At 39.9% G+C, this 22,581-nt stretch overlaps 1 long non-coding RNA gene across 6 annotated transcripts in view; it reads right to left on the reverse strand.

Annotated features, from left to right (window-relative positions):
- The window catches only part of LOC100847951 (uncharacterized), a 413,745-nt gene that overhangs the window by 53,504 nt on the left and 337,660 nt on the right, over nt 1-22,581 (reverse strand). The gene's annotated exons all lie outside the window — the stretch shown is intronic.

The following is a 22,581-nucleotide window of genomic DNA, read 5'->3' on the forward strand; positions in this document are numbered from 1 at the left end:
TAAGACACAAGTTTTAGACAGACATTTCACAAAAGGTAAGCAAAAGGCCAAACACACGCGAAAAGATGTAAATGTTATTAGTCCTCAGAGGAAAGCAAATTAAATACAAAATGAGGTGACACTACTCGTCTATCAGATCGGCCAGAATTAAAAGACTGACCATACCAAGCACCGACAAGGATTTTGAGCAACCTGAACTCTTCTTCACTGATGGTGGGAATGGAAAGTGGTATTACCGCCTTGAAAAACACTTTGGGAACTTCATAATGTTAAGCATACACATGCCATATAACCTAGCCCTTCCAGTCAGAGGTATTTACTCACAGAAAATGAAAACATATCCACGCAAAGATGTGGCAGCACTGTTTGTAAGAGACGTTAACTGGAAATATCTTAAGCGTCCAACAGATGAATGGATAGCCAGTTATGGCATATCCACCCACATAATAGAATACTACTGGGCAAAGAGGAAAAAAGAAAAGAAATCCTATGCACACAATTCTTTTTACATAAAATTCTAGATATGGGGGGATGGGGTGCGGGCAGAAGCAAGTCAATGGTTACCTGGGGGTGGCATTGAAAGAAATGAGGAAGGGAATGCAAAAGAGCTCTGAGGAAAGTTTTGGGGATGACAGAAGTGTTCTTTATCTTGATTGTGGAGATGGCTTCACCAGTTTATGAAGATGTCAAATTTGAGCAAATTGTGACACAGACATTGACAATAAACATATGGACAACGAGGGAACAAAGGTGGGGTGGGGTGGGATGAACTGGGAAACTGGGATTGACGTATCATGCGCTGCTGCTGCTAAGTCACTTCAGTCGTGTCCGACTCTGTGCGACCCCAGAGACGGCAGCCCACCAGGCTCCCCTACCCTGGGATTCTCCAGGCAAGAACACTGGAGTGGGTTGCCATTTCCTTCCCCAATGCATGAAAGTGAAAAGTGAAAGTGAAGTCGCTCAGTCGTGTCCAACTCTTAGCGACCCCATGGACTGCAGCCCACCAGGCTCCCCTGTCCCTGGGATTTTCCAGGCAAGAGTACCGGAGTGGGGTGCCGTTGCCTTCTCCGATATATGTGCTACTATGTATAAAATAAATAACTATACCTACTGCGTAAGCACAGGGAAGTCTTGTTAATGCTCCGAGGTGACTTAAACAGGAAGGAAACCCAAAAAAGAGGGCATGGCTGATTCACTCTGCTGTGAATGGCTATTCATTCTGCTGAATGAATAAAAACTAACACAACATTGTAAAGCAACTATACTCTAATAAAAAATGCTTTTAAAATATGATCAAATGATCATTAAATATGTGCAGCTTATTGCACTTCAATTATACCTCAGTAGAGTCTGAGTGAACTCCGGGAGTTGGTGATGGACAGGGAGGCCTGGCGTGCTGTGATTCACGGGGTCGCAAAGAGTCGGACACAACTGAGCGACTGAACTGAGAAATATAAAAAGAAAAAAAACATAATGCTCTTGCATGATGCCTACAAAACATAAACACAGGCCCAAATCAAAAAGCTGCCAATACAGATCTGCCTTCAAGAACTTTCATTTAGCCTGTCTTACCTCAAAATGGTGTTTGCCTTTTTAAGGAAAAAAACAAAATATCAATAATATAATTGAAAACATGCCACTGTATTTAGAGTGTTGCAAAAGTCCTCTTATGTCAAAATGCAATTCTCTACGGTGTTGCTTTATATACTTGGTCAACCAGATCCCAGTGGAACACCTACAACTCAAATAGTGAATCTCATGATTTACTACAGATATTGAATATTACACTTAAGAATAACCTATAAAAAGGTCCAGCATAGCGATGAGAGTATTAACAGAAATGATGAATTCTACCAAAGGGACCAGTTCCCTACAGATAAATTGTTATCTACACCTGGCTTTATAGTTAATAGATTTAACATAAAGCCTTAGTATCCATATTAAAATCCAAAAGACTTATATTCTGCAAGTAAAAATATACATGTGATACTGATATGTATCTTAAAAAATATCAGCACCACCACCACTGTGATTCCTATAGTACATTTATCTCAAATAGCTTTCATAGTTATTACATGGAGGTAATTGTGAAGAGAGAATGACACTGACCTGCAAGTCAGTAAAAAGACTGTTCTAGGGCCGGGCTTTGCTTCTGTCAAGGCTCTGCTTCCTGGAACAAATCACTAGGCTTGAATTTTTTCCACCAAGAAAACGAGGAGGTTGGGCTCGAGTATCCTTCAACTCTTTCAACTTTGAAATTTGCTTTAGTTTTATCCTCCCACTAATAAGGAGAACAAGATCAAAGGATGGCCCTGACAAAGGTTAGAGGAGTTACACGGAGTCACAGGACCAGCTAAGATCAGACCTGGGATTAGAGTCCCAGGCTCCACACATACACTCTGCATTCTTCCCACTCCACATGCTACTCCGTAAGCCTGCTTGCGGCCATCTTCTGAATGGGAGACATGCTTACCATCTGCAAGTCTGCAGAATTTCTGCTTGAACAAGGACAAAACTACATGCAGACTTGCTTTTATAATTCTACGATACCTGAAATTTTACTTCTGTATCTGAAATTCCAGTACATGAGCTCAGGAGGGAAAGTAATTCTTTGAGAAAACAGACACTTTATAACAGATTATATCTCAGTATTTACTTATATTTAGTAAAAAGTGGGCTGAATAACCTGACTACCCCTAGCATCTTTTCTCTCAAGAAAACTTTCAGCTTAGAACTTCTGGTTGCTGGGAGGAAGGGATAGTTAGGGACTTGGGATGGCCATGTGCACACTAATGTATTTAAAACAGATAACCACCAAGGACCCACTCTATAGCACAGGGAGCTCTGCTCAGTGTTATGTAGCAGTGTGGAAAGGAGCAGGGTTTGGTGGAGAATGGATACATGTATATGTATGGCTCAGTCCCTTAACTGTTCATCTGAAACTATCATACACTGTTAATTGGCTATGCTGCTGCTGCTGCTGCTAAGTCGCTTCAGTCATGACTGACTCTGTGCGACCCCAGAGCCGGCAACCCACCAGGCTTCCCTGTCCCTGGGATTCTCCAGGCAAGAACACTGGAGTGGGTTGCCATTTCCTTCTCCAATGCATGAAAGTGAAAAGTGAAAGTGAAGGGGCTCAGTCGTTCCCGACTCTTAGTGACCCCATGGACTGCAGCCTACCAGGCTACTCTGTCCATGGATTTTCCAGGCAAGAGTACTGGAGTGGGGTGCCATTACCCCAATGCAAAATAAAAAGTTCAAAAAAAAAAGGAAAACTTTTAGTTTGGAAAAGAGGTCAGTTGACTCTGAGATTGGGGAGTGGCCACAGGGTTTCAAAGAAAAGCAGGTTTCCTGCCTGCTTCCCATTTTATCCGACGGGTTCTGGGTGTTTGGACTTGGACAGTCATGCCTCAAAACAAGAAGACAGGTGGTAGGATCAGAGCCCCCTTCAATTTAATACTAACTTCGTTGTTGAAAACTTTGGATTTTAAGGAATTAGATTTCAGTACCTTCACCTGTAAAACAAGATCTTTGCTACTCTTGGAAGCTAGAAGAGAAAAATTGCCTTCTCCCCTAATTCTCCAGTATGAAAACTTTCGTATGTGCAGAAAAGTTGAGAAAATTATGCAATCAAACCCATTTCTACTCCACCTAGATTTGAGAGCTAGATTTCCATCCCTTTATCTTTTTATCAGTTTTTTTTTTAACCCACTTCAAAGTTAGTTGCAAATGTCAATACACTTTACCCCTAAACACTTCAGCATGCATGAGATAGACTTCAAAATCTTTGTTTTAAAACATATCATGAGATACACAATTTAAATATACCATCCAATAAGCTTTAACAAATGCACAGACTTCCATCGTGGTAAAGAACATGCCATCAACCCACAAATTTCTCTCACCCCTCTTCTTCCTGATTAGTCCCTGCTGTAGTCTGATCATTTTCATCATAAATTAGTTGTGTCTATTTACTGTGTTAAAGTTGCTCAGTCATGTCTGCCTCTCTGCGACCCCATGGACTGGAGTTCATGGAATTCTCCAGGCCAGAATACTGGAATGGGTAGCCTTTCCCTTCTCCAGGGCATCTTCCCAAGCCAAGGATCAAACCCAGCTCTCCCACATTACAGGCAGATTCTTTACCAGCTGAGCCACCAGGGAAGCCCAAGAATACTGGAGTGGGTAGCCTATCCCTTATCCAGGGGATCTTCCCAACCCAGGAATCGAACCAGGTTCTCCTGCATTGAAGCCGGATTCTTTACCAACTGAGCTATCAGGGACTTTATATAAACGGAACCACAAAGTAGGCACCCTCTTGTGTAAGGTTTTTCACTCAGAATAAAGGTTTTTAGAATTCATCTATCCAGTTGCATGAGTCAGGAGTTCTTTCTTTTTTAAGGACAGTAAGTATTCCACTTATAAAATTCACAATTTATCCACACCCCTCTTTTCTTATTGAAGTAGAGTTGATTTACAAAGTTGAGTTAGTTTCAGGTGTTCAGCAAAGGGATTCAGTTATACATTATAAATATACATATTACTTTTCAGATTCTTTTCTATTACAGCTTGTTACAAGATATTGAATATAGTTTTCTGTGCTCTACAGTGGGACCTTGTTATTTTTTTATATAGTAGTTCATATCTGTTAATCCCAGACTCCTGATTTATCTGTCCCCATCCCCTTCTGTTTGGTAATCATATGGTATTTCCTTCATTGAAACCTACCAAATAAGCAAAAAGGAGCTAGCTAGCTTCCCAGTGTTTCTTTTCTTTTTTTTTTAATTTTATTTTATTTAACTTTATAGTATTGTATTGGTTTTGCCATATATCAAAATGAATCTGCCACAGGTATACATGCGTTCCCCATGTTTCTTTTAGCAACTAAATTTCAGCCATTCACTTTTCTCATTCATCTCATAAAAGTGAATTAAGAAGGCTGCGAGTTTCTCAGCACAGAACTAGGGAAAAAATTAGGTTGACAAGGTTCATTTTTGACAGTATATCCAGCTGTCCATAGCCTTTCATTTTTTCCATGAACTTAACCGGTATCCCTATATGTAAAGTTTCTAACACTTCCAGCTAGGGAATACTTCACAGAAGAAAAATGCTTTCCTTGGAGTTTACAATTGCCATTTGGTCTAATTTTTCAGCAAGGGTTTGTCTACTTAGATTATGAGATTTTTCCTGGAGAGCAACAGCAAGAGAGTGTCTCCCATGCTGTCAGAAAGGGAGTTATATTTCTGTTCCTTGGAAGAAACATATAATGTAATGGGCAAAATGTCAAGTGGGTGGGGATCCATTAGCCCATATAAACCTCCAGAGAGCTCTCTAAGAAAAAGGAATTCTGAGTAAGTCACTGCACCAGCACATTTGGTTTCAAAAACTTATCCAAGAAGGCAGATGGGGAAGGGGCTGGTTTTCACAGAGATTCCTATCCAGACAGCGAGTGATTGTGAGGGTCTGAGTGCTGACCAAAGCAGGGAATTATTTAGGGAAAACTGAGTTTCAGATGCTGTAAAGACAAATTGTAAAAAATAAGCCCAGAAGAGGGTCAAGGCAGGATCAATACTAGAATTGCAAAAACGTACGTGAGGTTCAGAGAGCGAGCACAGGAACAAAGAAAGAACACCCTGGATGGTTTCTGCAAGGCTTCCCGCCTGGATTTCTCATCTATCAGATGGGTGTGTCCATGGGAAGTGTAAGAATGGCTTTAAAAGCTAAAAGCAAGACTTAGGTCAAGATCAAATTTTACCCAGGAATTTGACACCAGACCAACTATCTTGCCATGTTAACATTCTACCTTTTTATTAGTTTAGTACTTATTTCTTAAGCAGCTCAAAGCCTCTTTTCTATAGATGACCTCTATTTTAGCTAAGTCTAATATTTCAAAAAATGTAGGGGCTTCTCGAGTTTCCCTGGTGGCTCAGATGGCAAAGAATCCATGTGCAATGCAGGAGACCTGGGTTCTAGCCCTGGGTTGGGAAGATCCCCTGGAGGAGGGCATAGCAACCCATTCCAGTACTCTTGCCTGGAGAATCCTCAAGGACAGAGAAGCCTGGTGGGCTACAGTCCATGGGGTTGCAAAGATTCAGACTCCACTGAGCGACTAAGCATAGCACACAGCATAGGGGCTTCTCTGGTGTCTCAGTGGTAAAGAATCTGCCTGCCAATGCAGGACAAATAGGTTCAATCCTTGGTCCAGGAAGATCCTACATGCCACAGAGCAGCTTCGCCCACATGCCACGACCACGAAGCCTGTGCTCCAGGGCCAGGGAGCCACAACTACTGAAGCCTGAGCATCCAAGAGCCCACACTGCACAAGAGAAGCCACCGCAATGAGAAGCCCAGGCACCGAGACCAGAGAGAAGCCCCAGCCCACCACAACCAGAGAAAGCCCACACAGGAACGGAGACCCGGCAGAGCAATAAATAAACAAAGATTATTTTTAAAAATCTATACTTAAAAACTACTAGGCTAAGAATGCCCCAATGTATGTCATTTTCATGAGGCTTCATTGGAGGACTGCCCTATTTGTCAAACTCAAAGCATTTAACATGAGTTGATTTGTAAAGTACCTTTCAGGGATCCATGCGTCACACATGTTATTTGTTCCATGTGGTGACTGAGTGCAGGAGCTGGGAAGCTGTGTGGGCTCAGAGCCGGGCTCCACCAGCTATACACTGTGTGATCTTGGACAAGTTATGAAACCTTTACGGAATCAGTTACCCTCCACTCTACGGTGGGGAAAAGAGCAACGCCTATCTCACATGGCTGTTCTGAGAATGAGTTTGACAGAAAGCACTTTAAAACCGCACCTGGCCTGAGGAGGTGCTATCTAAGTGTCAGTTATTGCTGCTATTACACGATGAGAATATAAATACTGGCTGTGTTTTTTTTTTTTTTCCCCCCCCTTTTTTTTTTTTTTTTAATTTTTTTTTTAATTTTATTTTATTTTTAAACTTTACATAATTGTATTAGTTTTGCCAAATATCAAAATGAATCCACCACAGGTATACATGTGTTCCCCATCCTGACCCCTCCTCCCTCCTCCCTCCCCATACCCTCCCTCTGGGTCGTCCCAGTGCACTAGCCCCAAGCATCCAGTATCGTGCATCGAACCTGGACTGGCAACTCGTTTCTTACATGATATTTTACATGTTACAATGTCATTCTCCCAAATCTTCCCACCCTCTCCCTCTCCCACAGAGTCCATAAGACTGTTCTATACATCAGTGTCTCTTTTGCTGTCTCGTACACAGGGTTATTGTTACCATCTTTCTAAATTCCATATATATGCGTTAGAATACTGTATTTATGTTTTTCCTTCTGGCTTACTTCACTCTGTATAATAGGCTCCAGTTTCATCCACCTCACCAGAACTGATTCAAATGTACTCTTTTTAATGGCTGAGTAATACTCCATTGTGTATATGTACCACAGCCTTCTTATCCATTCATCTGCTGATGGACATCCAGGTTGCTTCCATGTCTTGGCTATTATAAACAGTGCTGCGATGAACATTGGGGTACACGTGTCTCTTTCCCTTCTGGTTTCCTCAGTGTGTATGCCCAGCAGTGGGATTGCTGGGTCATAAGGCAGTTCTATTTCCAGTTTTTTAAGGAATCTCCACACTGTTCTCCATAGTGGCTGTACTAGTTTGCATTCCCACCAACAGTGTAAGAGGGTTCCCTTTTCTCCACACCCTCTCCAGCATTTATTATTTGTAGACTTTTGGATCGCAGCCATTCTGACTGGTGTGAAATGGTACCTCATAGTGGTTTTGATTTGCATTTCTCTGATAATGAGTGATGTTGAGCATCTTTTCATGTGTTTGTTAGCCATCTGTATGTCTTTTTTGGAGAAATGTCTATTTAGTTCTTTGGCCCATTTTTTGATTGGGTCGTTTATTTTTCTGGAGTTGAGCTGTAGAAGTTGCTTGTATATTTTTGAGATTAGTTGTTTGTCGGTTGCTTCATTTGCTATTATTTTCTCCCATTCTGAAGGCTGTCTTTTCACCTTGCTAATAGTTTCCTTTGATGTGCAGAAGCTTTTAAGGTTAATTAGGTCCCATTTGTTTATTTTTGCTTTTATTTCCAATATTCTGGGAGGTGGGTCATAGAGGATCCTGCTGTGATGTATGTCGGAGAGTGTTTTGCCTATGTTCTCCTCTAGGAGTTTTATAGTTTCTGGTCTTACGTTTAGATCTTTAATCCATTTTGAGTTTATTTTTGTGTATGGTGTTAGAAAGTGGTCCAGTTTCATTCTTTTACAAGTGGCTGACCAGATTTCCCAGCACCACTTGTTAAAGAGATTGTCTTTAATCCATTGTATATTCTTGCCTCCTTTGTCGAAGATAAGGTGTCCATATGTGCGTGGATTTATCTCTGGGCTTTCTATTTTATTCCATTGATCAATATTTCTGTCTTTGTGCCAGTACCATACTGTCTTGATAACTGTGGCTTTGTAGTAGAGCCTGAAGTCAGGTAGGTTGATTCCTCCAGTTCCATTCTTCTTTCTCAAGATCGCTTTGGCTATTCGAGGTTTTTTGTATTTCCATACAAATTGTGAAATTATTTGTTCTAGCTCTGTGAAGAATACTGTTGGTAGCTTGATAGGGATTGCGTTGAATCTATAAATTGCTTTGGGTAGTATACTCATTTTCACTATATTGATTCTTCCAATCCATGAACATGGTATATTTCTCCATCTATTAGTGTCCTCTTTGATTTCTTTCACCAGTGTTTTATAGTTTTCTATATATAGGTCTTTAGTTTCTTTAGGTAGATATATTCCTAAGTATTTTATTCTTTCTGTTGCAATGGTGAATGGAATTGTTTCCTTAATTTCTCTTTCTGTTTTCTCATTATTAGTGTATAGGAATGCAAGGGATTTCTGTGTGTTGATTTTATATCCTGCAACTTTACTGTAGTCATTGATTATTTCTAGTAATTTTCTGGTGGACTCTTTAGGGTTTTCTATGTAGAGGATCATGTCATCTGCAAATAGTGAGAGTTTTACTTCTTCTTTTCCAATTTGGATTCCTTTTATTTCTTTTTCTGCTCTGATTGCTGTGGCCAAAACTTCCAAAACTATGTTGAATAGTAATGGTGAAAGTGGGCACCCTTGTCTTGTTCCTGACTTTAGAGGAAATGCTTTCAATTTTTCACCATTGAGGATAATGTTTGCAGTGGGTTTGTCATATATAGCTTTTATTATGTTGAGGTATGTTCCTTCTATTCCTGCTTTCTGGAGAGTTTTTATCATAAATGGATGTTGAATTTTGTCAAAGGCTTTCTCTGCATCTATTGAGATAATCATATGGTTTTTATTTTTCAATTTGTTAATGTGGTGTATTACATTGATTGATTTGCGGATATTGAAGAATCCTTGCATCCCTGGGATAAAGCCCACTTGATCATGGTGTATGATCTTTTTAATGTGTTGTTGGATTCTGATTGCTAGAATTTTGTTAAGGATTTTTGCATCTATGTTCATCAGTGATATTGGCCTGTAGTTTTCTTTTTTTGTGGGATCTTTGTCAGGTTTTGGTATTAGGGTGATGGTGGCCTCATAGAATGAGTTTGGAAGTTTACCTTCCTCTGCAATTTTCTGGAAGAGTTTGAGCAGGATAGGTGTTAGCTCTTCTCTAAATTTTTGGTAGAATTCAGCTGTGAAGCCGTCTGGACCGGGGCTTTTGTTTGCTGGAAGATTTTTGATTACAGTTTCAATTTCCATGCTTGTGATGGGTCTGTTAAGATTTTCTATTTCTTCCTGGTCCAGTTTTGGAAAGTTGTACTTTTCTAAGAATTTGTCCATTTCTTCCACGTTGTCCATTTTATTGGCATATAATTGTTGATAGTAGTCTCTTATGATCCTTTGTATTTCTGTGTTGTCTGTTGTGATCTCTCCATTTTCGTTTCTAATTTTGTTGATTTGATTTTTCTCCCTTTGTTTCTTGATGAGTCTGGCTAATGGTTTGTCAATTTTATTTATCCTTTCAAAGAACCAGCTTTTGGTTTTGTTGATTTTTGCTATGGTCTCTTTTGTTTCTTTTGCATTTATTTCTGCTCTAATTTTTAAGATTTCTTTCCTTCTACTAACCCTGGGGTTCTTCATTTCTTCCTTTTCTAGTTGCTTTAGGTGTAGAGTTAGGTTATTTATTTGACTTTTTTCTTGTTTCTTGAGGTGTGCCTGTATTGCTATGAACTTTCCCCTTAGGACTGCTTTTACTGTGTCCCACAGGTTTTGGGTTGTTGTGTTTTCATTTTCATTCGTTTCTATGCAAATTTTGATTTCTTTTTTGATTTCTTCTGTGATTTGTTGGTTATTCAGCAGCGTGTTGTTCAGCCTCCATATGTTGGAATTTTTAATAGTTTTTCTCCTGTAATTGAGATCTAATCTTACTGCATTGTGGTCAGAAAAAATGCTTGGAATGATTTCTATCTTTTTGAATTTACCAAGGCTAGCTTTATGGCCCAGGATGTGATCTATCCTGGAGAAGGTTCCATGTGCGCTTGAGAAAAAGGTGAAATTCATTGTTTTGGGATGAAATGACCTATAGATATCAATTAGGTCTAACTGGTCTATTGTATCGTTTAAAGTTTGTGTTTCCTTGTTAATTTTCTGTTTAGTTGATCTATCCATAGGTGTGAGTGGGGTATTAAAGTCTCCCACTATTATTGTGTTATTGTTAATTTCTCCTTTCATACTTGTTAGCATTTGTCTTACGTACTGTGGTGCTCCCGTGTTGGGTGCATATATATTTATAATTGTTATATCTTCTTCTTGGATTGATCCTTTGATCATTATGTAGTGACCTTCTTTGTCTCTTTTCACAGCCTTTGTTTTAAAGTCTATTTTATCTGATATGAGTATTGCTACTCCTGCTTTCTTTTGGTCCCTATTTGCATGGAAAATCTTTTTCCAGCCCTTCACTTTCAGTCTGTATGTGTCTCCTGTTTTGAGGTGGGTCTCTTGTAGACAACATATGTAGGGGTCTTGTTTTTGTATCCATTCAGCCAGTCTTTGTCTTTTGGTTGGGGCATTCAGCCCATTTACGTTTAAGGTAATTACTGATAAGTATGTTCCCTTTGCCATTTACTTTATTGTTTTGGGTTCGAGTTTATACACCGTTTTTGTGTTTCCTGTCTAGAGAATATCCTTTAGTATTTGTTGGAGAGCTGGTTTGGTGGTGCAGAATTCTCTCAGCTTTTGCTTGTCTGAAAAGCTTTTGATTTGTCCTTCATACTTGAATGAGATCCTTGCTGGGTACAATAATCTGGGCTGTAGGTTATTTTCTTTCATCATTTTAAGTATGTCTTGCCATTCCCTCCTGGCTTGAAGAGTTTCTATTGAAAGATCAGCTGTTATCCTTATGGGAATTCCCTTGTGTGTTATTTGTTGTTTTTCCCTTGCTGCTTTTAATATTTGTTCTTTGTGTTTGATCTTTGTTAATTTGATTAATATGTGTCTTGGGGTGTTTCTCCTTGGGTTTATCCTGTTTGGTACTCTCTGGGTTTCTTGGACTTGGGTGATTATTTCCTTCCCCATTTTAGGGAAGTTTTCCACTATTATCTCCTCAAGTATTTTCTCATGGTCTTTCTTTTTGTCTTCTTCTTCTGGAACCCCTATGATTCGAATGTTGTAGCGTTTAATATTGTCCTGGAGGTCTCTGAGATTGTCCTCATTTCTTTTAATTCGTTTTTCTTTTATCCTCTCTGATTCATTTATTTCTACCATTCTATCTTCTAATTCACTAATCCTGTCTTCTGCCTCTGTTATTCTACTATTTGTTGCCTCCAGAGTGTTTTTAATTTCACTTATTGCATTATTCATTATATATTGACTCTTTTTTATTTCTTCTAGGTCCTTGTTAAACCTTTCTTGCATCTTCTCAATCCTTGTCTCCAGGCTATTTATCTGTGATTCCATTTTAGTTTCAAGATTTTGGATCAATTTCACTATCATTATTCGGAATTCTTTATCAGGTAGATTCCCTATCTCTTCCTCTTTTGTTTGGTTTGGTGGGCATTTATCCTGTTCCTTTATCTGCTGAGTATTCCTCTGTCTCTTCATCTTGTTTAAATTGCTGAGTTTGGGGTGTCCTTTCTGTATTCTGGCAGTTTGTGGAGTTCTCTTTATTGTGGTGTTTCCTCGCTGTGTGTGGGTTTGTACAGGTGGCTTGTCAAGGTTTCCTGGTTAGGGAAGCTTGTGTCGGTGTTCTGGTGGGTGGAGCTGTATTTCTTCTCTCTGGAGTGCAATGAAATGTCCAGTAATGAGTTATGAGATGTCTATAGTTTTGGGGTGACTTTGGGCAGCCTGTATCTTGAAGCTCAGGGCTGTGTTCCTTTGTTGCTGGAGAATTTGCTTGGTATGTCTTGCCCTGGAACTTATTGGCCCTTGTGTGGTGCTTGGTTTCAGTGTCGGTATGGAGGCATTTGATGAGCTCCTGTGAATGAATGTTCCTGGAGTCAGGAGTTCCCTGGAGTCAGGGTTTGGACTTAAGTCTCCTGCTTCCGATTATCGGTCTTATTTTTACAGTAGTTTCAAAACTTCTCCTTCTATACAGCACCATTGATAAAACATCTACATTAAAGATGATAAGTTTCTCTACAGTGAGGGTCACTCAGAGAGGTTCACAGGGTTACATGGAGAAGAGAAGAGGGAGGAGGGAGTTAGAGGTGACCCAAATGAGATGAGGTGAATCAATAGTGGAGAGAGTGGGCTAGCCAGTAGTCACTTCCTTATGTGCACTCCACAACTGGACCACTCAGAGATGTTCACGGGGTTATACAGAGAAGAGAAGAAGGAGGAAGGTAACAGAGGTGGCCAGAAGGATAAAAGGGGGGAATGAAAAGGAGGGAGACAGATCCAGCCAGTAATCAGTTCCCTAAGTGTTCTCCACCATCTGGAACACACAGAAATTCACAGAGTTGGGTAGAGTAGAGAGGGGTTGGGGAGGAGACACAGGCGACCTGGTGGAGAAAAAGGAGGGTCCAAAGGGAGAGAGAGCAGTCAAGCCAGTAATCTCACTCCCTAGTGAAAAATGGGTCCTGAAGATTGGGTCCTTAAAGGTACAAAATTGGTAACAAATACATAAAAGCAAAAATTAAAAATCTAGAGTAGAGTTTGGAATTTCAAAAATACGATGTTAAAGAAAAGAAGAAGGAAAAGAAAGAGAGAAAGAACGAACAAACAAAAACAAACAAGGTCGCGAAAATTATAAAGAAAGTACAGGTACAAAATTGATAACTAATACCAGAAAGCGAAAATTAAAAATCTAGAGTAGAGTTTGGAATTTCAAAAATACAATGTTAAAGAAAAGAAGAAGGAAAAGAAAGAGAGAAAAAACGAACAAACAAAAACAAACAAGGTCGCGAAAATTATAAAGAAAGTACAGGTACAAAGTTGATAACTAATACCAGAAAGCAAAAATTAAAAATCTAGAGTAGAGTTTGGAATTTCAAAAATACAATGTTAAAAAAAAAAAAAAAAAAAAGAAGAAGAAAAATAAAGAGAGAAAACAAACAAACAAATACGAACAATGTCACAAAAATTATAAAGAAAATACAGGTACAAAATTGATATCAAATACCAAAAAGCATAAATTAAAAATCTAGAGTAAAGTTTGGAATTTCAGATATACAATGTTATATAAAAGAAGAAGAGAAAGAAACAGAGAAGAAGAAGAAAAAAAAAAGTCACAGAAATTATATAAAAAAAAAACTATAGGTACAAAATTGATAACATATACCAAAAAGCAAAAATTAAAAATCTAGAGTAGAGTTTGGAATTTCAAAAATACAATGTTAAAGAAAAGAAGAAAAAAACAAAAACAAACAAACAAAAAAAACAAGGTCAAAAAATTATAAAATATATATATATGAAGTTTGCTGAAGAAGAAAAAAATAGGGTCTTTTTTTTTTTTTTGGCAAAGTAATAGGTTATAAAAGTGAAAATTAAAGGAACAATAGAGGACTTAAAATTTTTTTTTTTAATTAAAAAAAAAAAGAATGATTGTAAAAATAATAAAAATATATCTAGGACTTTTTTTTTTTTTTTTTTTTTGTGGGTGAGTGGGTTCAGTTCATTTTTGGCTAGTTCCTTGGTCAGATTTATATTTCTCAAGATCTATAGGCCCCTTCCTATGTAGTCCGTAGTAACCACAGGGTTTTGATCTATTGCCTATAGCTTCCAAGGCGTTTCCCTCTGTTATATCTTCTTCTGTTTGCTAGTCTCTTCAGTATCTGGTTTCCGCCCTGACTCAAAGGGCACGGTGGAGGACACTTTTTTTTTTTTTTTTTTTTAGGCTTACTTGTTCAGTCGCGCTGTGGGGAGGGAGGGAGGGATGCTGCAAACAAATAACACTGGCGTGGGCTCGCAATGCCTCAGCCACCCTGGGTCTGCCCCTGCTCACGGCGCGTGTAGCCTCCCTGTCCACACTGCTCGGACTCTAGGTTGTTCCGCCGGGAACAATCCGAGGCTGGCCCTGGGCTGCATGCACCTCCCAGGTCCAAGCCGCTCAGGTTCAGGCACTCGGGTAGTCCTCAGAGGCGCAGACTCAGTTGGGCCTGCGTTTTGTGCTCTTCCCTGGTCGGAGCAGCTCAGGTGATGAGGTGTTTGGCGAGCGCCAATGCTGCGACTTATCGCCTCCCCGCCACTCGGTTATCTGGGTGTTAAAACCGGCGCACCTTCTCAGGCAGATGTTGACCGTCCAGACCCCCAAGAAGTTTTAGTTAGCAAAGAAGCCTGCTTACAGTTTTATAGATAATGTCTCTCTGGGGCTGCGATTGCCCCCTTCCGGCTCTGGCTGCCTGTCACCGGAGGGGGAAGATCTGCAGCCGGCTATCTCTGTTCAGTCCTTTGTTCCGTGCGCGGGCCTGGGGGTCTTAGGTTAGGGCTGGCTTTTCGCGTGGTAGATATCCCACAGTCTGGTTTGCTAGCCCAAATTATTTCGCTCAGATAGCACTCAGGGTATTCAGGCCAGATTCTTACTCTCAGCGATGCAGCCCACGCCGCGCCTCCCTGCCCAGCCCCGGTTTGCTAATGGCGGATGCAGGCGTCTGCGCTGCTTCTCCGCTGGGGGAGTTACCGTAGGGCTCGCAATCTGCGAGTTTTAAATTGTTTATTTATTTTTTCTCCCTGTTATGTTGCCCTCTGTGCTTCCAAAGCTCGGCACAGATTCGGCAGTGAGAAGGTTTCCTGATGTTTGGAAACTTCTCTCTTTTTAAGATTCCCTTCCCGGGACGGAACTCCGTCCCTCCCTCTTTTGTCTCTTTTTTTTTGTTTGTTTTTAATATTTTTTCCTACCTCCTTTCGAAGAGTTGGGTTGCTTTTCTGGGTACCTGATGTCCTCTGCCGGCATTCAGAAGTTGTTTTGTGGAATTTACTCGACGTTTAAATGCTCTTTTGATGAATTTGTGGGGGAGAAAGTGTTCTCCCCGTCCTACTCCTCCGCCATCTTGGCTCCTCCCCCCTTTTTTCCCCTTTTCACTGAATTAAAAAATGTTCTATTTCAAGAATTCCCCCCTCTCAAAAAAAAAAAAAAAAAATCAACAAAACACAGGTGGCCTCATCCATTTCAATATCTGCCAAATTCTTTCCTTAAAGAAACTGAAATTACTTGGCTCAAGGTCAAATTTAATGACTAAAATTCTATCTACAAATCCACAAATCCTGGGAAAAGGAATGGCCCTTTTTATAACTCACAGTTTCTATTTCAATTGCCTGGCTGTGCCTGAAATTAACGAACTGAGCAAGATAGAACTGTCTGTGTGTATACTTCAAAGATACCCAAGGCCTTACCCCCTGTAGAATAAGACGTGGTTACAGAAACTGATAAACTCAAATTTCCCTAGCCCATACCATCCATCAGATTCCATGTCCACTTCTCTCTGAGACAACCCCTGTGCACACCACAGGGCACTCCCATGACGGCTTGGGAGCCCTCAAGGTGAGAAAGCCAAGATGGCAGCCTCTGGCAAAGACAGGAAGGAAGCTGCTTTCCCCGGTGCCCAGAGCCACAGGGGGAGCCCGCCTTGCTGTTACAAGTTTCTCACTTCCTCATTTTCAGCCAAACAGCGATGTACGTTTATATTAATATTTATAGGCTTTCTGCTGTTTCCCCAAATTCTATGTTCTCATATGGCCATTAAAAACAATTTTACCAACACCATATGTAAAACGATAGCCAATGGGAATTAGCTGTATGACTCAGGGAACTCAAACAGGGGCTCTGTGACAGGCTGAAGGCTGGGAGGCAGGAGAAGTTTTGGGACAAGGGTGTACTTATGGCTGATTCTTGTTGATGTATGACAGAAAACCAGAAAATTCTGTAAAGCAATTATCCTTCAACTAAATAATAAAGTGGCAAAAAAAAAAAACAACACAATTTTACCATTCAGGTGTTTTTGCAGCCTATATAAACTTTGATCCTTATGCAGATTCCAGATACATGTGTCATGGGGGATCAGCTACAGGTAAGAAAACATGTACATATTTCAACTGTGCACTGCAGACAGTGACTGCAGCCATGAAATTAAAAGACATTTACTCCTACAAAAAGTTAGGAAAAAAATAAGAAAGCAAGAATTAGGAACCTGGTTTGATAAAATGAAAAGGCTTTGTCCTATCAAAGACATCACAGGTGATGTGACAGACACACCCTAATAAAGAGACATCCACCAGCAGCTGTGCTCCTACCCTCACCTTAGCCATTTGTCTTTCTTTTTTATTAAATGGCAACCAAGGTAAATGAAAGTGTAGACACCAACAGCAGTAACCTGATCGAGATCCAGATACCAGAGCTGCTGACAGAGTAGACAGACAGCCAGGCATGAAATGAACTTTCCATTCAGTTATGACTGTGTGGAATGCTGCTCCCAGGACAATCCTTCGACCAGCTTCCTTCCCCTTCTTCACTTCCCAGGGCTAATATTCAGCCATATGCTTCTGGGAGAACAGAGAGGTCCACTTTTCTGCTGAATGGTTCCTTATCATCATTTAAGCCCACTTGAAAAGCCAAGCAATAAATCACTGTCGTTTATTACCATTAATCAGGAAAAAAAAAAAAAGCAATCATGTAATTTTTCAACATCGTCCTACACACACTGTGACATAAAGTGACACGTAGTACAGGAACATGTTTATATAAAATTCAGAGGTCCTACTGATTGCTTTCATCATAGAAATACAAAGATATAACAGAGACTTCCCACTTTATAGGGTACCTGGATAATTCTTTCTTTAAAATGTTGAACTGAATTAAACTTGTCTCCATGATTCTTACTGCCATGTCCTTCTACCAGATGATGCTCAAAGATCTGACAGTTTTATACCAAATACTATATACATTCATCTTGGGCTCTGACCATCACCAGTGTTTATATGTTAATTACCTATAAGCTGAAGATAATTTCCTTGGGTTAAAGAAAGAAAGCTATTTTATCAATTAAATGTAAAACTTGGTATGATAACAAAGTAAGTATTAGAGAATAATAAGCAACCAGCAATACTTAACAACAGAATAAGTATCTTACACCTGTAGGTGCAGCTTCGTTTCCCATAATAAATGTAGCTTGAGGGGATCAAACCTGCACATCCTATTCAATTAGCTTTACTCTAAATGTTGTAAGCATCGATAGTTTCAGAATCAGTATACCCAATAAGTAAAATGTTTCATTGTGAGGAAACTGACAAACACTGCCTAATTCCAACTGGTACAGTATTTTCTGAGTTTACTTGAGCCAAAATATACAGATAGCCAAATTTCAAAACTTAAAAAACCTGGGTAAAAACCGTATAGAAATTTTCAAACACAAGTTAGACCAAGTATATTCTTAAATCAACACTGTAGGTAAGACTAAAGTAGAAGAGAGAAAGAAGATAAGATAGAAGAGGAGGAGAAAAAGCAAATATCTTTTGCATATAAGAATCCTATGATTTATACATGTCAATTAATGATAAAAAGTAGCATGCTACTGCTGCTGCTAAGTCGCTTCAGTCGTGTCCAATTCTGTGCGACCCCATAGATGGCAGCCCATCAGGCTCCCCTGTCCCTGGGATTCTCCAGGCAAGAACACTGGAGTGGGTTGCCATTTCCTTCTCCAATGCATGAAAGTGAAAAGTGAAAGTGAAGTCGCTCAGTCGTGTCCAACTCTTAGCGACCCCATGGACTGCAGCCTACCAGGCTCCTCCATCCATGGGATTTTCCAGGCAAGAGTACTGGAGTGGGGTGCCATTGCCTTCTCCGAAAAAGTAGCATCAGCAACTAAATATTCACTTAAATAATAAAATGCCATTTTCCGTGCATAATAAGTTATTCAGTTGTTTAAAAAATTACAACACCCTTTGATAGATTTTGATAAATTTCATTTGTGATAGATGGTAAATGGCCCCATGAAAGGAATATGAACATACATAATAAAAGCAGTAGTCTCCAACAATTTGACTTTCTGTATCTCTCAATAAATGAAAAAGAAGTCCAGAACACAGAAAAAGGCTTTGTGTAAAAAATGTTCATCCTCATTTAAAAAACAAACTTTTCTGGTTTGAAACTCCATACTGCATAATTCCGTGTGTTTGTGCTTTATTCTTCAAATGCTTTGGCTTTTTGTCTCTTCTTTCAGCTGGACCATAAATTCTTTGAGGGCAGCAACTGTGTGCTTTTTTAATCCCTCATTCTGTATATTGCTGCTGTTCAGTATGCATTACTAATAATGCAAAAGTCAAATCAGATGGCCAATGAGCAACTGATACTTTTTTCCTAAGTGGTCAGATTATGAAACTGAAGGGGGTAATTCTAGATGTCTCTTCAAATACCCACAGGGGATTTTGACTTTATAATGTAGATCTTTAAAATAGATGAATTCCTGGCAGAACTGCTAGTGCTTTCCACCACTGTTCTAACGAATTTCAAAATACTTGCCACAAAAATAAAAACAAGAAATGAAAAATATAAGGGCTAAAACCCACCAAGGAAAGGATTAGGAAATAAGAGTCAAAATCTCCCACAACATAAGGACAAAGACAGAAAGAAGGAAAAATGTGAAGGAAAGATAATATGCAGAGGATCAAAGTAGCTTTCCCAGGTGGCGCTAGTGGTAAAGAATCTGCCTGCAGGAGATGCAAGAGATGAGTGAGGGTTTGATCCCTGGGTCAGGAAGATCCCCTGGAGAAGGAAATGGCAATTCACTCCAGTATTCTTGCCTGGAAAATCCCATGGACAGAGGAGCCTGATGGGCTACAGTCCATGGGGTGGCAAAGAGTCAGACACGACTGAGCGCACACATACACAAAGGATCAGGTAAGGGGATCCAACATCTGCCTGACAGGAATTTCATTAAGGAACAGCAGAGAAACCCAAGGAAAATACATCGAAATAACAAGAGAAAATGACCCAGGGCCGATGGGAGATGCTTTTCCAGAATAATTCAAGTTCCACTCAGAATTAGTAAGACCTGAACATCACTATAGAATTTGGAAATCAAACTTAAAAGAGATCCCAAAAGTTTAATGGAGAAAGCAATACTGAATCTAGAAAAATATCCTTTTTTTTTTTTAAAGGCTTGTATTTCTTCTCCCAGAAAATACAGAGATCAAACACTTTAGGGGTAACAAATTGTATAATAAGGTTAGAGGTCACATTTGAAGCACATCATTTTGTATGGTTTCAATTAACTGATACAATTAAATAAGGAGTCCTCATTTGACCCCTTTCATAGACAGGCACAGGAGTGATGAAATTGGATAAGAATGTAATCAGAGCATCTGACTTAGTCTGTAGTAGACATGTGATAGGTACATATAAACTCTGAAGATTGGTTTTCAATTCTTTAGTATCAATCTGAATATGTAACATGAGTGACTCTGTAAAAGTTACAGAACCGTTAACTTTAGCAAAGTGAAAATACATATACAATTTATACATGTTGGATAGAAGAATACAGAGCTACGATACAGGATAAGGTGCCTCTATCTTCATCTCATCAAGTAGATTTTTAAATCCGCTACTGTAAAGTTATCTAAATAAACCAGAAGTTGAGGCTGTTTTGTTTTTAAGTGATACACACATTTAAAAGTTTGTATTGAGGAAAATTACGACACAGAAGCATTTGTCAAATGAAACTGGTGTTAGGATTGTGCTTGATTTCCTTCCTTGTTTTACATTTGACTCAAATCATGATGAAACACTGGGCTGGAAGAAGCACAAGCTGGAATCAAGATAGCCTAGAGAAATATCAATAACCTTAGATATGCAGATGACACCACCCTTATGGCAGAAAGTGAAGAGGAACTCAAAAGCCTCTTGATGAAAAGTGAAAGTGGAGAGTGAAAAAGTTGGCTTAAAGCTCAACATTCAGAAAATGAAGATCATGGCATCTGGTCCCATCACTTCATGGGAAATAGATAGGAAAACAGTGGAAACAGTGTCAGACTTTATTTTTGGGGGCTCCAAAATCACTGCAGACGGTGATTGCAGCCATGAAATTAAAAGACACTTACTCCTTGGAAGGAAAGTTATGACCAACCTAGATAGCATATTAAAAAGCAGAGACATTACTTTGCCAACCAAGGTCCGTCTAGTCAAGGCTATGGTTTTTCCAGTGGTCATGTACGGATGTGAGAGTTGAACTATGAAGAAAGCTGAGCGCCGAAGAATTGATGCTTTTGAACTGTGGTGTTGGAGAAGACTCTTGAGAGTCCCTTGGACTGTAAGGAGATCCAAGCAGTCCATTCTAAAGGAGATCAGTCCTGGGTGTTCGTTGGAAGGAGTGATGTTAAAGCTGAAACTCCAGTACTTTGGCCACCTCATGCGAAGAGTTGACTCATTGGAAAAGACTGCTGGGAGGGATTGGGGGAAGGAGGAGAAGGGGATGCCAGAGGATGAAATGGCTGGATGGCGTCACTGACTCGATGGATGTGAGTCTGAGTGAACTCCGGGAGTTGGTGATGGACAGGGAGGCCTGGTGTGCTGCGATTCATAGGGTCACAAAGAGTCGGACACAACTGAGCAACTGAACTGAACTGAACAAATCATGATATTAGCAAGTGACAATTAACAATCAAAGAAAAAAATACAGTATGTTAGCTTAGTCTCTAGGAGGCATTTTCAGAAACATGTGAAATCTCACTTGAGGACACACTGTGCAGGAGTCAAACTGTGGCATTTGAGTTGCAAGCAGATAATACCACTCTCATCCTAACAGCACATCCTGCATGTGATCTCTGAGGATCATGAGGCCCATTTTGTCACGAGCTCGTCTTGAGAGTACCTCTGTACTCAAGATGTACTTTCTCATTTCAGATTAATAGGAAACTATTAAGGGGATTCTGCCAGAGGGTCCCTTTCAAAACGCCGGCTTTGCTGGAAACGGAACAGTTTCCACTTATTACTGTCTGGTCAGCGGAAAAAGCTGTAACCCCATTTCCTCTCAAGTTCTTTTGTTTCTCAATAATCAACAGTCTCCCTCTCCTTCCATCTACCTATACGTGAGTAGGACTTCTCTTCCAGAGCCTCAGGCCACCTTATATATATCATCTTGATTGACCTTGTGTGAAGAAATCATTTTGCAACTCCATGAAGGCTGGAAAGGGTAGCACCAATAAACTGATTTTCGGGCGGATAACCAGTCACACGTGTTTACACACTAGTGACACAGGGCCAAAATCCTACCTTCTAATTTCTACACTGCCTTTTTTTTTTTTTTTTTTTGAGCCACAGCAACATTATCTCATGGCATTTAATGATATTTGTGTACAAGTTCACAAATTAAGCCAGAACAGTTTATACAACCAAGAGTACATGGTTATAGTGGATTTCTAGTCTGTAGGTAGTTTAACTCAACCTATTATAAAAACTGAAAAACTTCAGATCCAGGTTTAAATATAAATTGGTGTGTGTATGTGTATGTTCCACTAGGTTTCTCTCAAAAGAAAACTGGATGATTTTTTCATGAAGAATTCAAGTAAAGTAGCTTTGACAGTAACACTGAAAAGAAAACTAAGAGAAAAGGAGGATTAGAGTAACCATCATACTGCAAAAACAGTTTCCCTAAAGTTTTCTCCACAAACTTCCTGAGTATGCCATGACCTCATTAACACATGAGGAAAGTAAACCTACACAGGATCAGGAAAAGAGGAAACTTTTAGTAATGAAAGTACAAGTGACTGAACTCTATATTCAGGTTTTCAGGGTTTACTGAGTATTTGCCCTTCTAAAGAGTCTGATGTTTACCAAAAAAACCCCAATGCAGGATGGGATATTCCTTCAAGGGACAAGTTTATTGTAAAGAGAACTGCATGACTGGGAAGAACACGAGCGGGGCTGAGAAAGGACCTCTAAGGATACTTTCTCACTATGAAGCCTGAAGTCATCCTGAGTGGTCGCCCTGGCTGTCCCCACTCCTCCAAGAAGAGTTAAGCGCACCCCAGGGGAGTGGGTCTTCCAGGTCAGAAAAGCCAACCTGCCCAGCAGAAAGTCCAGCCTGGGAACTATCCCCAGAAGAAGTGGGCTTGGCTCACACTTCCTACCAGCAGGCAGACGGGAAGCGTTCTCAGCCTGACAAAGAGGCAAGCAGAAGC

The sequence above is a fragment of the Bos taurus genome, chromosome 23 (assembly GCF_002263795.3).
Source record: "Bos taurus isolate L1 Dominette 01449 registration number 42190680 breed Hereford chromosome 23, ARS-UCD2.0, whole genome shotgun sequence".
Lineage (NCBI taxonomy): Eukaryota > Metazoa > Chordata > Mammalia > Artiodactyla > Bovidae > Bos > Bos taurus.